Source organism: Python bivittatus, unplaced genomic scaffold (genome assembly GCF_059951505.1).
Source record: "Python bivittatus isolate LINGU-HERP-01145 unplaced genomic scaffold, Pbiv_v1 ctg000410_np1212, whole genome shotgun sequence".
Taxonomy (NCBI): Eukaryota; Metazoa; Chordata; class Lepidosauria; order Squamata; family Pythonidae; genus Python; species Python bivittatus.
The window spans coordinates 4,085,440-4,107,385 of record NW_028277067.1 but is presented as its reverse complement, the minus strand read 5'-3'; the positions used below and the strand labels follow the sequence as shown (position 1 = coordinate 4,107,385).

General features: G+C 39.2%; 1 protein-coding gene across 10 annotated transcripts in view; it reads right to left on the bottom strand.

Annotated features, from left to right (window-relative positions):
- The window catches only part of MAPT (microtubule associated protein tau), an 81,664-nt gene extending 68,981 nt beyond the window's left edge, over nucleotides 1–12,683 (bottom strand). For 4 of the 10 annotated variants that reach the window (XM_007422381.4, XM_088143391.1, XM_088143389.1 and 1 more), the window contains exon 1: nucleotides 12,158–12,683. The gene's annotated coding sequence lies outside the window, so the exon portion shown is untranslated. The remainder of the gene's footprint in view (nucleotides 1–12,157) is intronic. The other 6 variants (XM_025177645.2, XM_088143390.1, XM_088143388.1 and 3 more) reach the window with 3 other exon arrangements.
- Nucleotides 12,684–21,946: the final 9,263 nt, after the last annotated feature.

Below are 21,946 nucleotides of genomic sequence, written 5' to 3'. Positions count from 1 at the left end.
AATACAAACAATTCCATTTGTTACAAATAATCATCCATACAGGGGAACTGATAAATTAAAGAATATGTTTCAGTTTATGCAGATGTCTTTATATCAAGTTCAGCCTCATGTAAAATTTTGTTATCTTATCTTCCAAGTAGCCACTATTACAAAATAGTATGTTCCTTTAAAAACTGGAAGTAACTTAAGATTCTTAATATGTTTCAGTAAAGTCTCTCTTGAATCAAGCTCAATTTCTAAGAGCTAAAGACATAGCCATGTTATTTCCCTACCAATGATACAATAGTGGCTTGCCATTGCCTTCTACAAAGTGTTTTTTTTTCCAACTTCCCAGTTTAGTATAGTCTTGAGGCTTCCTGCTGGTCTCCCACCCAATCACTAATTATTTCTAACTCTGCTTAGCTTTTTCAAGGTCAACCAAAATTAGCTGGGTGCTGCCACCATACAAGCTGACCTGGGGAAAATGATGCATTACTTCTATTAAGTGCTTCCACACTTAATACACTTCAGCATGAACACCTAACTCATTTCAGGATGTTTCACCCTTCTCTGCTAACTCATTTAAACACATAAAACCCAGTGGTATACCCCACAGATATTCTGTTCTGTAAGTTTTAAATATGCAAGTTCTCAGAATTCTATTATGTCTACATTTTCTTTGAAAGTGTGTCTATCAATCCTTATCATTACAAAAAACACTACATTAGCTCTGTAATCTCCAAACAATGTGACAAAACGCCTATTCAAAAGTGACAGGAAACCTAAAAAATGGACACTTCTGTCAGTTGCATTTATAATTTTGCAGTTTTTTATTTCAGATTTCACTCAAGTAGTGTCTGCAACTTGTTTTGGAAGTGAAGAACTCCATAAGCACACAGAAGCGCACTAGCTTGGAAACCTGTTTTAGTTTGAGTTCCTGTCTGATTTTGGACTGATTCATCCTGAGAGATGAACTTTATTGGGAGAAAGCCAGGGGATTTTAACCCTATTATATGTGCTTAAGCTCTTGGTAGTGTCTGAATCATAGTATCTTAATGGACTGCTTCAACAAGCTGGGGATAGAGGACACTGTTTTACAATGCTTCAGTTTCAGCTACTGCCTGCACTGTACTGGATGATTATTTTTCAATTATCATCAATTTTCCCCATGCTATTTAATTTCTGTATGAAGGCACTAGGAGTAGCCATCAGAAATATTGAAGCACAGTGTCATCAGTGTGCTAATCATATCTAATACTATGTTAGACCTAAATCAGGAAGGAGCATGCAGATTGTAGAAGGATGAACTAACTGAAATTATCAAGGTCAACAATGTCTAGATGCAGCGAACAGAGGTCAGTAAACTGAACAGGAATACTAGAAAGATAGCTATGTTATTCTTCAGCCCAAGAAACAGGAGGCAATTTACCATCTTGGATGGAGTGCACAGTCTCTTAGAAAATCATTGTCTCTATAAGCCCTAGAGACTATAGTGACAAGAACAGTTTAATATAGACAAAAGCTCAGTAGCAAGGCTATAGTCCCCCATCTTTCTTCTAAAATAGTTCATCCATTAGGGCAACCAAGTCTGATATAGTTCCATATCAAGACTTGGTGCACCAGATTTTAACAAATCACAGATTTACTAAACATAATTATTGAATTTACGAAGCATGATTGTTAATCAGGACAAGTCAATGGAATTCCTATTGGAGAACTGATTTCAGAGATCAAAGCAAAAATGAAATCAAGAGAAGCAGATCTAGGATTTCCGAAGCTAATATATGGCACAATAATCAGGACTCAATACAAAAGGCAAAAATATAGTCAAGGCAAAGCAGAGGATCAAGGATTTCAGGAGTTAAATGGAACACAAAAACAGGCTGTAACAAAAACTTGCTCAATCACTTAACTTCATTAAATGCATGTGCTTTCGGTCTCTGCCCAACTCAGTGCCTATCAATCCTAATTACCAAGCCTGACACTTCACGGCCATACATTACTTATAAACATCAATACTTGTCCTAAGAGCATTTCACTGCAAATAAGTATTCCTTCCTTCTATTTTCTGCACATCTATCTGAAGTCAGTAGTGTTCTCGTGAGCTAGATAGTCCAACATCTGATTCAAAGTCTGTAGAAGTTTGTAAGAGATAGGACCGGGCAAGGTAATCTTTTCAGCATGTCAGAATGGATCTGCTGATAGTGGGGCTGGGGTTCAATGACAAGAAACCCCTCCTTGTCTTCTTTTTCTGATGAGAAATATTACCTGAGTTATGGGCAAGGAAGTAGTACATTTCTGTGGTGGGTAAATATGGACCCAGGGATGAATTTCTTGCATTTTGCACTGTGAATCCTTATTTGTTGATTAATTGTGGTTATTATATGCTTAATACATTTGTATAATAACAATATGTTTTGCTCCATGTTTATTGGCAGACAGCGGAGACAATAAGGGTTGCTTTTTACTGCTTTTTCAATACTACCCTTGACAGCAAGAATTTCTTACTCCCTCAAAAAAGACTGATAGCCATTTTGATTCTGTCTACTCATGGAAGGTGGAGGGATATTCTGAAGAATAAGCAAATAAAATGCCCTCTATGGGTATAGGAATAATTGCAATTATTATAAGAATCTCCTTTTAAACTTTTTTCTTACATGAAAAGCTGTCATTGAAAGCAGCCTTCTGATAAGGATTGAAAATAATGTAAAAACAATTACAATTGAAAATAATGTAAAAATCAATTACAATTGAAAATAATGTAAAAACTGGGGAAGCAATACTTTATCATACTTAAAAAGCCCACACAACCCAAGACCTATTACTCTCATTCCAAGATCCTATTACTACACATAGTTTATAAGTAATTGATGAGTAATGGGGTAAGGTTTGAAACTAGAATAATAGATCTTCTAGATCTTTTGACTAAATGTGACCAATTGACATCAAATCTGCATCAAATACATTGTAACAGATTCATTTCCAGGCTGATGTCAAAGTGCTGATATTAAGGCTCAGAATGATTATTTGAAGGATTAATTACACATAAGCTCCAAGAAATCCTGTTTACTGGTGAACCTCTAGGAGCAATTAGGACAGTACCAGGGACATGTCCTTTTCAAGGCCGTGTAAAGTAAATCTGTAAGCAGAGTTTCTTAAACTCTGCATTCATAACTAATACACAGTCCTTTAACGGAGGAGACCCAAATATGGATTCTTCAAGTCTTCTATGACTTACTCCCTCCTTCCCCACTGTGATGCCCTCAAAGAGGTAGATTACAACCTTTTTCATTTCACACAACTGACCATGTTGGCTGGTGCTGACAGGACTCATAGTCTAAGACCTTAGGACAGACAACCCTTATGTTGTTGGAGCAGTGGTCAGACTTGGAATTGTGACAGTGTCTAAGTGGCGCTATCACAAAATGGTTGCAATGGTGGTATGGCCAATCACAAAACATCTATATACCAAACAAAGGACCAGGCTACCACCATTCACCCTATTTATTGTCCAACAATTCCTTTGGGGTCTACATGATGCCTAGAAGCATTGTGACAAATACAGATTATGCTTGATGACAGTGCTTTGCTTTGTAGTATGCAGGCATCCCCTTCTTTTTCTTTTTTAGTTATCTACAAATCTCAAATCTACAAAATAATCTACAAAAATAAATAGGTTAGGCGACTGGGCAGGGAGCCTGGCAGATTCCAAAGGATTTGCCAGCAGATCAACTATTGCTTCTCAGCATAGCACTGGGGATCCAGGAATCAGGGGGACACCAGACTGTTTCTTACCTTAGTTTGCAAATTAATTCAGCAGGAGGAAGAAATTGCTCTTCTAAAATAGGATTTAGAACAAACAACCCAGTAATCCATTTAAAATGATCCCTTATGTTTTTTTTTCTTATTAAGCAAATTGCTGACTTCTCAAATTACTAAGAATAACCATCTAATGGTTTTCCCTGTGATTTTCAGCATTAGGTTTCCTACCACTGAAGAATGTATGTCTCTTTTTAGCATAAAGAGTTCTGTGAAGATGACAGATACCTCATGAAACAGATCAGCATCAGAAAACAGGAGGTTGAGCCAGAACATCTCTGCCTTACATTAGTCTTCTTCTGCCAGTTACAAGCACTGTAAGAAGCACAGATCATTATGTCAAGGGGCTTCCTCCAGGCCTCTATAATAATTGTTCCTCTGGGATTTCCACAGGAAGACAAGAACTCAGCTAGAGCAGGTAAAATACTTTAGTGCAGAAACAGTGAATTCTAGTTATGACACACAGCAACTTGCCCAAGGCTAACAATCTGTTGCTGTATGTATGCAACCATCAAAGTTACAGTTCTGAGTTGCTTTTTCCTACCCTTCTGTAACAGGCTTTCCCCCCCTTTCTAACTAGAGCCACTAGTTAAATCAGATTCAGTGACAAATCTGTATATGCTTAAACATTGGTGCATGAATTTTAAAAGTGCATGAATTTGTTTCCAACAAAAAGGCCTTCACCATAGTCCAACCTGGAACGGAGGAATGCCCAATCCATGGTTCCTAAGAGAGCAAAAAGGAAAAACAGCCCACCTGATTTGTTAGCTTTTTTGTGTGTGATAAGACGCCTCCTACCAATTACAGAATTAGAATGCTTAGTATCTTTTCAGCCTTTAACCAGCCTTTCCCAATATTATCTCATCCAAATGTGTATTGTAATTTTGGAAGCTACAATCCAAACATTCTCACAGGCATCAAGTTGGAGAACACGGCCCTAAGAAACATTGTTTTTAAAAGGGCCATTGCTGCATGTGTCCCTATACAAATCAAAGGACATTTCTCTACTGGTTATTTATGGAGTTTTCTAACATCACCCAGCCATTGATAAATCCTGGCCACATTACTGTTATTTTGTCACAACAATGGTTGACCTCAGAAGACATCATAAATCATTGTGAGGATTCTACCAAAGAGCAAAGATGAATAGTGAAAACTCCTTTCACTCATTCCAAGAAATCCACTCCACCATCTCAACACAATTCTTGTCTCCCAATTGAAAGCCACACATTATAGCATTCTGATGAAGGATGCCTACAAAAAAGAGCCAATACTTCAGTTGCAAGTTTATTTTTCCCAATTTGAAGAAGAGATAAATTGTTGGTGGGTTATGATACATTAAGAATTACAGCCAAACTACTGTGGCTCAGTTACTTTCATCTGTAGTTGAGGTACATTTTGTCTACATACTTTCTGACAAAGAGGTGAAGTCTGCCCATTTTGACTTACACTACGCAACAGCCAAATCATAATCTAGAAAACATAAAAAATATATAGGTAGCCCCCGGGTTAAGAATGCCTAGATTACAGACGACCCATAGTTAAGGATGGAACCTACTATAGCAAAAGTCAAGTTAAATACACAGTGATTCAAGTTAAATACACAATAGTTCAAGTTCATTACACAATACTACTTATACAGTATTATACAATAATATTGTTCCGGCTTACATACAATTTGGACTTAAGGACAGACCTTGGAAATGGAACTTGTTTTTAAACTGGGGACTACCTGTATCCTAAAATAAGTTACTGCTCTAGCTTCAGTTGCTGCTTTTGTTAGATGCGTCTTTCCAAGGACAGATCACTTCAGTGGCCCAGGAAAAAGAAACATTATGCCATACTACGTGTGTCCTGTTGACAGATGTATATTATCGCAGTTTAATCTTATCAAACCAAGATGTTATGAAAGACACTTTATGTTTAAGATGAGCATTTATAAATATAAACACATACTATATGCATGAAAGCACATCCTTCTTTAGAGTCAGACCAAAATAACAGTTTCCTAATGCCTTAACTATTTAGTCATCGCTGTCCATGAAATCACATAACTCAGAATCATGGCAGCTTGAATAAACATAGAATTCAATTATTTTCTTCAAGTCCCTCCTCTTGTGAATGCAGGATATTTGGCAAGTCCCCTGGAATAGCAGGATAAGCTTCATTAGCATTAGATATCCAATTCTGTTCAAAACCAAAGACAGAAGGTAGGTCAAAAGTTCTCCAATTTCAGCAACAACTTTTAAACAAAATTACATAATTTCTTGCTAATTTTTCAGATATTGAATATGACTGGAAAAGTGACAAACACTGTGTCTCGGAAATGGTTTCAGACAATTTAAGCCTCAGTGGTCCCTTTTCCAATTCTGTGTTTCTATTATTCTTTGAATTCACCACTTTATTTTATTCCTAAATTCAGATTCCAGCATTCCAATTTAACTTTCACCCAATTTTCCTCTCCACGGAGCATCTAAACTGTCTCTCAAGCCTGGCCATTTTTCTCCAGATGCATCAGTGGCTATCTACTACAACAGATATGTTAGGGCTCCTGCCATGAATCTTTGAAATTCCAAGTTCTATACAAATTGCTATAAAAGTACTCAGCCACCTGCCTTCCTTCTGTGTCTCCTGAACTGGAGGATAAAGAATTTAAGCGTGTCACATAAAACCTAAATCCAATTCAAGGATTAGTAGCAGTTCCTGTTTTCAATACCAATGCTCCCACCTGTTCCATATATATAGAGGGATCATCCACATTAACAGTGAAGCAAATATGCATACATAAAAATATCCCTACTTTCAAATATAAAGAAACGTATGAACCTATTGCATGACTATGCAAGTTTGCATGGACTTTCCTCCACACACAAAAAAGAGGAAGTATTATTAAAAGATAACTTTTTCCTCTATTTTATGCATATGGTGAAAGGGGACGATGTATCCAGCAGTGCAATGCGAAAAGATTCATTGGCCAGTGAATGAGTGAAGCATACTCACGATGCATACACCAACAGCACCTTTTCTATTCAAATTTCTTATAGATAGTAATTATAGAGGAAACCCTGTTTGAAACAACCAACTGCCTAATTTTGTTTATAGTTCAAGGTAGCAAACACAGGCATCTACCCTTATTTCATCATAACAGAGGAGAGAGAGGCTGGGCTAAGAGGCAGCAGCTGGTTGAGTAAACGCCATAGTCATGAAGGCCCTCTTCAGTTCTACTCTAATACTTTAACCTTTATGCTATACTGGTTCTCTCGTGGACCTGGCAGGGTCCAGGAGGAGAGCCTTTTCTGCTGTGGCTCCCGCCCTCTGGAATGTCTTGCCCCGAGGTGAGATTGGGCTCCACTCTGTTGGCCTTCCAAAAAGGCGTTAAGACCTGGCTCTGCCAACTTGCATGGGGACCCAACAGGGGTTTGCAGCACTGGGGGTGGCTGGTAGCCTGAGGATGCTCTCATGGCATTTTTAGTTTGTACTATAGTTTTAACTTTTTAGCTTAATTTTAACCTTTTGTAATTTTTTAACTTGCATATTTTTTTCTAGGATTTTATACTTTTTACCTGTAATGCTGCCTAGAGTCACTTGTATAGTGAGATGGGCGGCATATATAAATTTGAAAAATAAATAAAATAAATAAATGTTTTCCTCAGGAAGGTCTCAGAGAGCCTAACTTTGCTACCTGCATCTGTCTACTGGATGACTCACCAAAGTCTATTCTGACTTTTGTCAAAAACCATTCATCCCTATTTCCTCAATGTATTTCTGCAATTTCAAAACTCCATTTTATTCAGAGACAATTTTAAATTCATACAACTGGAAACAAATGTATAATAATAGAGGTGTAAACTTTGTAAATACAGGTTAATATTTTATCTCTAAATTATAAACAGAGATGTGTATAATCTGAACTTTAAACATGGAAGGCAAGATTCTACAACCCACTAAAGCATATGTAAAATATGTTTTCTAAGAATTTATGTTCTAAGGAGATAAGGGGGGGGGGACCTAGAAATGTATTAATAAGGAAAAGCTTATTTTTAAAGGCCAATACCACATCACCACCCCCGTAAAAGTTGGGGGGAAGTTAATTACGCCATTTTCACAAGGTATTTTGGCAGTTATTAAGTTATTACACTTTAAGTTATTACACTGTAGAATAAGAGGTAGCTCAAAGATGGAAAGATTTGGCATTACCCATCATGGTGAAATGGTTGGTGAAATTGACAGAACTTGCTAAGATGGATAAATTGACTTCTTTAATTAGAGAAAGGACAATATCTACATTTATTGGTGACTAGAAACCCCTTATGGACTTTTTGCATAAAAATAAAAAAATGAACTTGTGATTTATGGTTCTGATGATTAGACATGATAGATTATAGAAAGAAGAGAGAGAGAGGTTAAAACATAATTGTACTTATAACTGCTATGAAGAATATTGGAAGCCACTTCTTTATACCTTTATATCTTTTTTTCTTCTTTTTTCTACTTTTTTTGCTTATTGCACTTTTAGCTTTTTCTGTTACTTCTCTTTTCTTTTTCTCTGTTCTATTTTAATTTGTATTAGTTATTATTATTGCTGTAAACATTTTCAATAAAAATACTGGAAAAAAAAGAGAATAAGATGTAGCTCATGAAATGGACTGGGGATGCCACACACCAAAAGAGATTGGCAACAACATACTACAGAACAGTATGTCATCCTACACAAATGCAAACAATTTCCAATTTGTATTTCAAGGGAGAAAAAAATCAAATTGCTCTAGTTTGATTCCAGTCCTCTAGAGAAGCCTCACCAAACAAGACCTCTAAACTTAAATGCCCATGGCCTATTTCTGTTAAAAGTCAATAGCAGTTTGTTCCTCCAATGTTTGCTGTCCATGAATGCAGGCTTTCAAAAGAAAAGAATTACACAATCAAGACTGCAATTAGCTAAATAGCTTTTGAAATAGAGGCCCCTCCTCTTCCCATCCCCTTAATGAAGCATCTACTAAAAGCTACAGGAAAATGCATAATGCCTGGAAAGCCAAGGACAATGCGAATGTTACAGCTTAAGCATTTCATTCTATGCCACTATAGCACCCAAAATATGTCGTTCTGTTTTGAAAAAATAAGTTCATGTATCCATGGTTCAAATGAAACAATTAAGTTGCAGCTACAATCAAATTAAGGAAACTCAATTGACTGAGTTCCTCAGCCTAGTCCTGCCATGCCATCACCTCATGTCACAGGTACATGCTGAATGTACAAAATTACAGTAATCTTCCTGCAAAATCTTATCCAGTTGCCAATCCTCTCAGAAACACAAGTCCAATTAGTAAGGATTTATCCAATTCAGCCACAAAAGATAATTGTTCTGCTGGAACCACCAGCCAAGAAGCTGTGCCTTCGAAGACATGAGAAGACAACCTGAGAAACTTCTCAATGTAGATGGGCTGAGCCCATCCAGAAAACATGCTTTCCAGAGAACAAGAATGGCCTTCAACACTTCAAGGAAGTTTTTTTGTTGTTGTTTGCACCAAAGCATACCACAAAATATCCCTTCAAATGCTCTGAACAGCCCAATTAATATCATCTGTATTACTGAGTATCCTTGCAAAACATTATTCATTTTAAAATACACATGACAAAATACAAATAACCGAATTAGTAGCTTTCTTGTACATCCTAGCAATATAAAGGTCTGGAATAGGGATGGGGGGACTTTATTCCTGGAAAAAAAAAAGGAAAAAAGGTAGAGAGAATTAAAAAAAACACACACATTAGAAGGAGTCACATTTTTCTAGACCTTCACATCTCTAAGTTCTTCTCCTGCACCATCCCCAAAAGATCACAAAGTATACATAGAACACAATCATCCAGATCACAAAGTATACATGGAACACAACCATAATTAAAGCCCAACCACTATAATTAAAGTTAAACTATACAGTCATAAAATTAAGCAGCATTAAAAGATTAAAGAACAGGTGCCTGTACAATCCCAGATGTTTCCAAAAGATCTTGGCTGGTGGGAGAATTCTAATTACTTCCAAGAGAGTTTGTGAAATAAACAAATACAAAACTAGGATAAGGCAGCACCTAAGTACTCAAGTGCATAAACAGAATTCAAGTTTCACTATAATAAATTGAGAGTTCCTCAGTGGCTGTAATGGGATCATTGTAAATGTTTTATATGATTCACTGTCATTCGGTTTTATAAAAGAGAGCTGATGTCATGTCATGGTTATTAGGAGGATGTTCTCCCACATAAGGATGCTGTGTTATGATTAATATCTTGTCAAGGATTTATGTAGGTATTGATTTGATGTTTATATTTTCTGTTAAATTTTGTTATATTGGATTGTGTTGGATTGTACAACTGTTTATAGTCATGTGACTGAAGTGGTATACAAGTCTTATATAAATAAATGTCCCAGAAACTCCTTGTTCAACCTTATCTCGGCCATATGCCCACTGAGTGGTTTTTAATACGTCACACTCATTAGCCCACACATACACACCCACACTCACAAGCACTGATGATGTTACCTAGCTGGGTAATGAAACGTCTGCAAGCAAACAACCAAGCTCAGAGAGCACCAAGGACTCCACAGTTCAACCCTGAGCTACATATATTCTCCTCTATTAAGTCAATGTTTCTAATGTACCAATTCAGAATCATTATAAGAAATAATAACGCATGTTACAAAAGATACTATAGTTAAAGAGCTAAGGAAAAGCATTCATAGAATTATACCAAAATGCTAAAAATGGATTTGCAGCCCTTGTTTATAGCATACATTTTCAAGTTATAATTAGCTGCTACCCCCTCTGGAGAAGAAAATACAGCAAAAAATCTCTAATAAAATATATTGTTATATTAAGTCTAGCAAAAACACCTATAGTTAATGCTAATCCTTGCAGTAGACAAAAGAGTTTTTTCCCCTTCCATCCCCACCCAAACTACAGGACCATACCACAGCCTTTACCCAATGAAAACTGCACTTTGCATCCATGTATTCTAGCTGAGCAGGGGCGTGACCAGCTGCTGCTATTACACTCAGATCCATTTTTTTCTCCAAGAAAAACCAGTTGAGACACTGAAGCTACATAACCATCGCACTGAACATCACTGGATGGCAGCAATTCTTTGAAAGACAGTGAAGAAAACCCCCCACAAAACCCACTGCATTTATAGCCTAACGAGTATACATGTATGTCTGGGGGGGGGGGATTACGTTTTTTATTTTTCCCCAACTCACCAATTACTCCCACTGAAAATGTAAATCTCATAACACTGACCTACATAAGTGGAACAAAGCAATTCATTTCTTAGGAAAGACGATCTTTATAAAATTCTTCCTATACTTAATGAAATGAAATAATTTATGAATATTAAGACAGAATATTTTTTTCTTTCTTAGGTATGAAAGATTTTCCCCCTTCTAATTGTTAGCAACCCTGGAAATAGGACATGGACTGCAAAACATGGCACCACCGATATGAAGAGGGGGGAGCCCATCCTTTTTCTCTCTCCAAGATCCACACCTACTGCAGTACTAACAGCCTATCATTCGCCATCACCCTCACAATCAAAATCAGTCTTCCAAACAGGAAACCAAATGTACCAGAGCTCTAGGCTTTGGAGAGAAGGAAGAGAATACCAGAAAGAAAAGAACAGGAAGCCAAGATCGGGACATCCTTAAAATGTACCTATGCATTTGATTAAGTGACTCGTTTGGTAAAGAGAAAAATGCTTAAGAACACCCCCCACACACACACACGCGCGCGTAAAAATCGCATTTCACGCTGTTATTTAATTTAAATGAAACAACGCCATGCTTCCTAAACCTCTGCCCCTTCTCAGGCAGTTACATCCACCCTTGAGGATCTCAGAGACACACCCCTCCTGCCCCATTTTGTACTGCGAGAATCTCCATTGAGCGCCGAGCTGCGATACACCAAGGAGAAGCGCGGGTTCGCAGCGCAGAGACAGGTGGCGAGTGCGAGCGCTCGGCAGCGAGGCTCCTCTTCTCCCGAGGAGCGCGGTTAAGGGCGGCGAGGAGAGGGAAGCTATTCCGACGCTACAACTAAGAGGGGGCAGGAGCAGCACCGGCAAAGACTGCACGGAGGCGCCTCTCCGCCGACCTTCCATTCCGCTCGAATTACTCCGGGTGCTGAAGCCGCCGGCTCGCGAGCGATTGCCCCGCACGACCCCCCTGCCTCCAGCCACCGCCGGAGCCTTCGCTGCGTAATCGCGCGCACCTGTGCGTTCCGCGCACCCCGCCCGGCCCCCCAGCGCTTGCAGAGTCTGCAGGCCCTCGGTGTACCTTCCCCGTCTGGGAGCAGTGCGCGGCGCTGCGGGAAACCCTACCTGGTGCTGCGGCTGTTAACGCTGCTGCAGGGAGAGCTCGCTGGAAAGTCTCGCTCGCTAGAGCCGGGAGGAGGGGGAGTGACAGGCGAGACGGAGCGACCGAGGAAGAACGCGCCTAGCTAGCGCCGGGAACGCGCCCAAGCTCCGGAACCTTCCCGAGAAGACGCCGTACACGCGCGTTCGCGAAGGCCCACCCAACGCTGCCCGCGCGGGCTCGACCAAGCAGGCGCAAAAAGCTCGCCCGTGTCCTCTTTCATCAGACACCACCCTGCGAGCGTGTGCGCATGTGCCGAGTCTTTGCGCTTTTTCCCAGCCCGTGTTCTTTGTCTCCCGTAGAAAAAAGGCTACTTCCTAAAAAAAACGAGTGGAGGGCGAGGATGGGGAATGGATTCGCGCGCCTACCAGGCACCTAAAAACAGCAGCCCGCTCCAAGAGCAGCCTTCGATGGAACGGGCCGAGACAGGGGTCGTTTCTGCAGTTTTAAAGCAGAGGAAAGGCTGCTTTGGTTCCGGGAGGCTCTTCTCACTCCTGCTCCAGAGACCGCTAAAAGGCCGGAGGAGAATGTCCCTTGCAAACAATGGGAGCTTAGCCAGCACCCTTAGGGGTCCCGTTAAAAGCCGCAGCTAAAAGGGGGAGTAAATCCTGGAAGGAGAGCAGGAACAGAAATGGCTTCTGTCGCTCTCAGCTGCATTGATAATACAGATTTCCATTTTGAAATAGGCTGTATTTTCCTTTCCTTGGTTATTTTAACCATTGCCTTTAGCATTTTAATACTATTTATACTATTTTACTATATTCTGTTTCCCTGCTTGGTAAAAATATTAAGACATTACATTAATCACACTGAAAAGGATAAATCCTAGGCATGACATGCTGGAATGACCAATTGGTGGACTCTGAAACAAGACCATCCTTCCAGGCTCAAGGACCACGCTCAGACCGACCGTAGGTGTTTCATCAAGGGTAAATTACAGCATCATGATGGGTAGGCCTGGCAACCTGACTTTTACCCAGTCCTCATGACGCTCATGATTTGTTCCCAGCCCTATTCTGCTGCTTTCAGTAATGCAAACACTCAGTCCTACAAAAGCTGCCGCAATCCTGCCACTGTGCTATCCTCCATAAAATTCATGGTGCTTTCCCCCCTTTCCAGGGAGTTGTGTCCTTGGCCCAGAACAATCTTGACTGGTACATTTCTATTCCCAGGTGACATTGACATGAGGAGGAAGTGTGTACCTAGAAGGGAAGATCAGACAGGCATGAGAATGACTGTTCATTAACAAATCAACACCCTCAGTAAATTCACTCACTCAGAAATGTGGGCAATCCGTGTTAGCTAGCCACAACAACAAAAGTCAGAACTATAAATCGCCAACAGGATATTCTATTTATATTGCTTCAGCAAAGGCTGGGTTCTGCTAAGGACAGTGCCAGAAAGGTCTCGGTCTAGTCTGTTACGATCTGGTCATTCCTTATCTCCCTCTTCACTGTGGTTAATAAGATTTCTGTGCTTGAAAGGCTTCTGTGCCACCTGTAAAATCAAAATTAACATTTAAAATAACATAATAAAAAGAATAGCGTATACCGCATGATTTCCTTTTCTTTCATCATTAATCCCATGTTTTATTTGTAGTTCATTTGCAATTCACCTTTAATTTAAATGAACTATCATGTTAATAATCATTATTAGTTTCCATTATTTGCTATGAACCTTAGGGTACCGGTTTACATCTATAAATATCATTTGTTAGGCTTTCTAAATTCAGTTAGAAGTTAAATAAATTCTAAAAATATTCTGAAACTTTCCATAAATAAAGTCATTTATGAATTGCTATCATATCAAGAACTGCTAGTTCAGTCCTCTTAATCACCCCTTTCCTATTAATCTAGTACAGGGATCCCAAGAAGATGCCTATAGGCACCTCCCTTGATGCTTGCGAGGTTCCCTGCTTCACCTAACATTTTATAAGTTTTAATACTATTTTAATTTTTCAAAATTATTTGGGAAGTTAGTGAAAATAATCATCTTCATTTTCAGGGATATGTCTGGTCCCCACAGACATTCTTAGAGCTCATCCTGACGTCCCACTAACTGCAGCACCAAGATGCTTGACTGTTTTTAATGGATGTATTTCCATGACAATCACTTTTGTTTCATTGCTAACCTGCTGTGGAAGCAGCCTAGCTCTAGCTGTTTGGGTAGTAGTAGTAGTAGTAGTAGTAATCGTCTTCCCCCTTCTCCCAACATAAGCCTTGCCATACTAGCTGTGGTGATGCTGGAGATGACCCAACCAGGAACTGAGATCTGCCAAGCTGCTATTGGCCTCAAGGTCACTTTACCCTCAGTCACTGGGCATCTTGTCCATAGTCACGTCACTTCAGTTTGGGCTTCTACAGAGACCAAACATTACTGTTTACATATGTTTCTGCCAAGGCATTGGCTGGCTTCTGCCAAATATGTTGTCCAGGCACTATGTGGGCTCTTTAAGTACATGGGTATAGTGCTCTTCTAGAAAAGTGCTAGACCGCCTTTTTTTAAAAACACATTTAGCTTTTTTTTTAAACTGCCCTAGATCTGTCTTTTAAAGAAAAGAAAAAAAAAAGACCAGCACTCTCTGAAGAGGCTGCCAGTCCTGTGTTCCAAAGGTTGATTTAAACCAGGAACGTGGTCTGGGTTCTGCCAGCTGTGTGTTGTTGCTCCTATCCCAAACTAGTTTGGGGTTGCCGCTGCTTTGGCCAACAAGAGCTTTTGCATGACCATACTTCCTACTAGTTTTGTTACTTACAGGGAGTAATATTTTACAGACATGGGCTACTTTTGGATGCTGACAGCCATGTCCACTTAGATTCCCTTGCAGATTTTACGATGGTTCCCTTACTGTGGTTAACACCATCCTCTCTTGTTCCGTGTGCTTTTCTATAGTTTTTTATAGTTTTAATAATGCCTGTTTTATATGTATTTATTGGTGTTGTACGCTGCCCAGAGTCACTTCCTTGTGAGATGGGCAGCTATACAAATATGATAGATAGATAGATAGATAGATAGATAGATAGATAGATAGATAGATAGATAGATAGATAGATAGAATTATATTTATTTGTATTGTCAAAGGCTTTCACGGCCGGAATACGATGGCTGGTGTGGGTCTTCCGGGCTGTGTGGCCGTGTTCTGGAAGTTTTGTTTCCTAACGTTTCGCCAGCATCTGTGACCGGCATCTTCAGAGGGCAGGAGCACAGACTGACACCAAAACAAGCAGCCAATCGTTAACCCAACCCCCCCACACACACACCCTTCAGGCACCCTCACTGATCTCTATAAATACCCACAACAGGGTCACATCATCCTGGGCACAGAGAGAACTGCTCCTGTCTGTGCTCCTGCCCTCTGAAGATGCCAGTCAAAGATGCTGGCGAAACGTTAGGAAACAAAACTTCCAGAACACAACCAAACAGCCCGGAAGACCCACACCAGCCATTATATTTATTTGTTTCCTTTTTTTGGCAGGAGAGGGCACAGGAGCTGCTTAGAGGCATAGGATGACATGGGAGGGAGCACCCAGATGCTCCTGCAACCTCTTCATTGCATGTGGCAGCGTGTCATTTCAGGCCATTTCTGAACACGGGACTACCATGCTTCTGGAACAACAGTAAACCCCTGTCAAAGAATAGCCCAGCTGTGAGGTACAGGAGGGGCATGGGACAATGCATAAGAGAGTTCTCCCAGCGTGCTGGACAGCTCCCTTCCAATTAACCCTGCACTCCTCCATGCCCGTAACCTGTTGGCTCAGCTATTTTTGGATACTGCCAAAAGCGTACTTGACGTATATTCAGAAATAGCCCATGTAACAGGACACTGGCATGGAGCAGCACCATAATGGTGACCTGTCACTTGGGCAACTTGAAAGATAGCTAAAGCTTATGTCCCAGACATCCACCCACATTCATCCACTGTACCTCATCACATCTTAAAAGAGAATTATTAGTTATAATTTTTCCTGCTGGCTGGTGGGTTCTGTGGAAGAGAAAATGCAACTAGGGGAATCAACCCTTAACTTGTCCTGCATCAAAACTATAAAGACAGTACTATATGCCAACTTCACTGGCAATTTTATTCAGAGCACAGCTATCAGGCAGCACAAATTATATCAGCATACTTTTCTGTCAGCTCAAGGACTGGAAGAATACACATTAATGCAGCCTTGAGGAGGAGCCCTAAGAGAAAGGGGAAGGATGTAATAAATCTGAATGAAGTGATCTGATCTTGTCAAATTGATGAATACATGCAAGATAGTGATTTTGATTGTGCCATCAAGTCAGTGTTGAATCTTAATAACTACATAGATAGACCTCCTCTGGGATGATCTGTCCCCAACCTGGCCCTTCAGGTCTCCCAACAGTGCATCCATCATCACTATAATTGAGTCCATCCACCTTGTTGCTGGTTGTCCTTTTCTTCTCTTTCCCTCCAACTTTCCTAGCATTGTGGACTTCTCAAGGGAGCTGGGTCTTCACATAATGTGTCCAAAATAGATAATTTGAACCTAGTCATTTGTGCCTTGATGGAAACTCTGATCTGTTCTATGATACAATTGTTTGTTTTCTTGACTATTCATGGCACAGGTAGTCCTTAATGATGTAATTGGGACCCGAATTTCCATTGCTAAGCAATGCAGTTGTAAAGACCGATATCACATGACTGTGCCGCTTAGCAACAGCAGTTCTGGCAGTCCCTAGTTACCATTGTTAAGTGAATCACCACAGGTCATTAAGCGAGGACCTCACATGACCACGATTTCCAACTTCCTACCAGCTTCCCCATTGACTTTGCTCATGGGAAGCCAGCAGGGGGGGGTCACAAATCGCGATCAAGTGACCGTGGGAAGCTGCAACAGTCAGAAATCCAGGCCAGTTGCTGGATGCCCAGATTGTGATCATGTGACTGTAGGGGTGCTGCAATGGCCAGAACTTTGAGGACCAGTTATAAGTACCACTCGCTCAACACTGTCATAAGTTTGAACAATTGCTAAACAAGTGGTCATTAACTGAGGACCATCTGTACTGTCAGGAGTCTTCTCCAACACCTAAATTCAAAACTCTCAATATAGGATGAAAGCTCACAACAAATGGACAGACTCAACAACAGTTTCAACTGGGAAACTATTAACATCTTAGACCATGCCAAATCCAAGAATGTTAGGGAATTCCTGGAAGCTTGGCACTCAGACAAATCAGACATCAACTGATTTAAACTACAATAAAAAACCTAGGAAGAAAACAAAAGATCAGAATACATTCCTTCTAGCAGCCAACACTCAGATAAGCAGGGATCAATACCAGACAAACAATCAGACAGAAAACAATAATCAAGGAACCACCAAGGAGGAAACCACTACTACTAGAGGGTCAGCTACTATTGTATATATAAATGGGCAGCAAACCCCATACTCACTCACACTGATGATGTTACCTAGTTGGGTAATGAAATGTCTGCAAGGAAACAAGCTCAGAGAGTACCAAGAATTCCACACCTCAATACTCTTTTTATCCTGCTTCATCAAAGACCAACTTTCACTTCCATAAAGTATCACAGGGAAAACAATTGTCTGTACAGTTCTGATCTTTGTAGGTAGAGGTACATCTCAGCATCTGATTATCTTTTCCATATCTTTTCCAAGAGCCTCATGAGTACCCTACCAGGGCTACCCTATGGCATATTTCTTGACTACTGGTTTCTTTACTGTTGATAATAATTTCCAAAAGACCACTTAAATATCTTCACTGTCAATTCTGAGGTTGATTGCTGTACCTATTATATATATCTTAGCCCCATTTTTTCAGTGTGCTCCATGATTTTCATTACTAGAGCTTCCACATTATTTGCATTTTCAACTATCAGAGTAATATCATCAGAAAATCGTTCTCCAGTTTTAAAACCACAGCCATCTTGTTCCAATCTAGCTTCCCTCAATATATTCAGCGTGTAGATTGAATAAATAAGGAAAGAGTGAACAGCCTTGTTTCACTCCTTTGCTGACATGGAGTCAGTCTATTTCACTGTGTTCTGTCCAGACTGTGGCTTCCCATCCCGTGTACAGGTTTCTTGTGACAATGAGATCTTCTGAGATTATGGTTAACTGAGGACATTCCACAGCTTGACATAGTTGACACACTCAAAGGCCCTTCTATAATTAATGAAATGCATATTGGTTTTGTTGTTGTTTTTTGTTTGTTTTTTGGCTTTCTCAATTATCCACCATGCATCGACAGTGATGTATCTTGTTCCTCAGCCTTTCCTAAAATCATCTTACACATCTGGCATCTCCCTTTCCATGTAGGGCTGTAATCTGAGTTGGATAATCCTAAGCATCATTTTGCTAGCAAATGAAATTAAGAATATTGTATCATAATTGGTACTCTGTTAAGTCCCCTTTCTTTGGTATAGTACATGATCTGACCTCTCAATCTATTGGCCAGATTTGCTAGCATAGCTTGGTTGATATCTTTACTGATTCTTCTATTTCATGCCAATTTCATTAATTCCACCAATTTCTGAAGCCTTCCAACTTGGCAATGACTGGAGTGCTGACCTAACTTCATTTTCTAGTGCTACAGTTTCTTGTAAATAAGAAAAAATCTTCTAAAGTATTTTGAATGTTGACATTCCTACTGCACATAATTTCATTATACTCCTCCCATCTCTTTGAATCAATTACTACCTATATGTTAGTGGCCCTTAGAATGAAAATTCAAGATTAGAATTTCCTTTTACTTCGGAGATCACTTGGAAAACTTTGCTTGTTTTTTCATGTCTGTTTCCATCTTCACTGTCTTTATAGATGTTGTAATACTGTTTCTTGTCTCTTCTAACAGCTTTCTGAAATTCTTTGTTAAGTTCCTTCCTAAGATGTTTGTCTTTCTTGACTTTGGCTTCTCTTCTCTTTTTGATAATCTCCACCTTCTGTTCTGATATACAGTTTGCTTTCTTCTGGTTCTTGATTCCTTAAGATTCATCCTTAACCACTTCATTTTTTCTGATTCCCTATCAGTGAGGTTCAGGATTTCAGAGCGATTCCTGATGTTCTCCTTGAAAATGGTAGGTATATGCTCAAGATCATATTGTGGAAACTGGTTGGCTTTGTTTTTTGTTTTTTGTTTTAGGTTTACTTGTAACTTGCATATGATCAATTTGGGATTTCTTCCACAATTGGCCCCTGGCCACATCTTTGCGGTTATAACTGAGCTCTTCTGCCTCTTTGTACAATAATATAGTAAATTTGATTTTTTTTGTGCTCCATCTGTTGCTGTCTATGTATACAGGCACCATTTTAGTTGTTTGAAGACTGTGTTAGCAATGATGGAATAATTGGATTGGCAGAAACTGTTAAATTATTCCCCTGCTTCATTTCTGTTTCCTAGCCCATACAGTTCAACTAGGTCTTTCTCCTTAACATTTCCAACTTTGTCATTCTAGTCCCCAGTCACAAGCAACATACCTTGCTTGGATATTCTATTGATTTCAGATTGAACCTGACCATAAAACTCATCAACTTCCTCTTCTTCTGCATCAGTGGTTAGAACTTAGATAATTGTCACATTAAAGGGTTGTCTGCAAAATCTAATTGATACACAGAAGTATGTGCAGCTACAATCATGGGAAATACAAAGTGTTAAGTGTCAAACAAAAAATGAGAAAAAGGAATTCATACAGGATGCAAGATGTTGAAAAACTATTTTTTCAGGTACAAGATAGTAACTGAAAAAAATGTTGCCTCATGGATGAGATTTGTAATGGAATAGCTCTGCAACTCATTTCTATTTCACTGATACTTCACTTTTCAACAAACCTTTGAGGTAGATTGGACTGGGAGAATGACTAACCCAAAGTAACCCACTGAGCTTCTGTGGCTGAGCGTAAACTAGAATCAGGAACTCCCTGATCCTAGTTAGCATCTTAAATACTACACATCAGCTCTCATTAAACTTAATATGTATGAAGGCTGATTTGTGCTTGATGATTGGAAAAATGCTGTTATTGTTCCCATTTATAAAGGAAAAGGTAGCAAGAATGAATGCAAAAAATAGTGCCTGGGAAGATGTTTTCAAAAATATTGATTGTGGGTGCAGACCGGATTTTTGCTCTTCAGCAGGTCACTGAGAAATGTATTAATATGGGAAAGAAAGTTTATATTTGTTGATGTTAAAGTAAATAGGCTTGAATGATGGGATGTTTTTCATTAACATGGATATGAAACTTGGTTGCTAAATGTTAAGAATAGTATATGATGGAATTAGAATGCATAAATGGAATGCTTAGCAAATTTGCGACACTGAGCAAGGAGTTTAATAATAATGTGTGATGCTCCCATGGTTGCTTAATGTACTTTTGGATAAATGTATAAGAAATGCTTATGGTGACATTAGATGAGTGTTGGTTGAGGACATTAATGTATATTCATTTTTGTATGAAGATGCTGCTATATTACTGGCTGAGAACCCAAATAAATTGCAATAAATGCTAAATAGATTGTATTATGTTATGATTAATATGGATCTGAAATTAATGTATTAAAGGATAAGAAACTTGTTTGACAGTTTGACAGGGAAACAGAGTGAATGATTACAAGTTGTATATACATGAGAAAAAAGTTGATCAAGTAGATCAATTTGTGTATCTTGGTAGAATATTTACTAAAGATTAAAAGAAGGTTAGATGTGCAAATGCTGTCAGAAAGGTAGTGGGTGGTATGTGATCTGTTGCAAGAAATGATGAATGATGAAATAAGCTAAAGTGTCTTAGTGTAAGAGCCTGTTTCTGCCCTCTTTGTTATATGGAAATAAAAATTGTATATGTCAAGAGAAACAAAATGCCAACTGAATGGAGTGGGAATGGGGAACTTAAGCGTGTTTAGTAAAGCAAGAAGAGGTAGATCAAGAATGAATGGGTGCTGTATGAACATAGATTGAATATAAAACTGAGTGACTGCTATGAAAGAAACATGATGAAGTAGTTTGATGATACAGAGAATGAAAACTGAATCACAAAACAAATATGTGAAGGAAGAGGGACTGAATGAAGAGGAAGTGGAAGACTGTCAGCCTTCCCAGGTAGACCAGAAAGGAAACATGACCAGATGAGCTAATTTTACTTTATTGTAAGGCTACATTAACAGAATCTTGTAAGTCTGAAAGTACAAATCTCCCGCCATCTCTTTTTACAGCCTGGTAAGTTAGAGAGGATCCTGAGTTCCTTTCTGTTCCAGTTATGTAGCTGTAGGCTCCTCCCACCTTTTATCTGATCGTTCCCTAGGCAACATTTCTTCCCCCAAGTTCATTCCCACATACCATTACAAAGACTGAGAAAGAGTCTTTTGAGGATAAGATCCTCAAAAAGAGAGCAGTGAGAAGCTTAAAGAACAATAGGCAATATATGAAGTTGATGCAAGGGCATGGTGGAAGCAAAGATGCTTTGTATTAAAAAGGTACAGTATGGAGAAGTATATTTAATAGTGTTGCTGAAAACTAGAGTTAGCTATATTTCCTTTTCCTTTTTCTTATCTCATTTCGGTTTCGTCTATCTTTCCTGCACTGTGTATAAGGCTGCTTTCTCCAAAAAGGAGTAGCAATATGGGCAACTTTGTACATATACAAGTACAAAAAATAGAAAGTGACAGTCACTCCCTCCCAAACAATGCTATCCTGTTTATAGGGTTCTCTGGCTCCAGATCACTGATTAAATAACTGAGTGTGTTATGTGAATGTACAGACAGGTTTACCACTTAAATCTTATA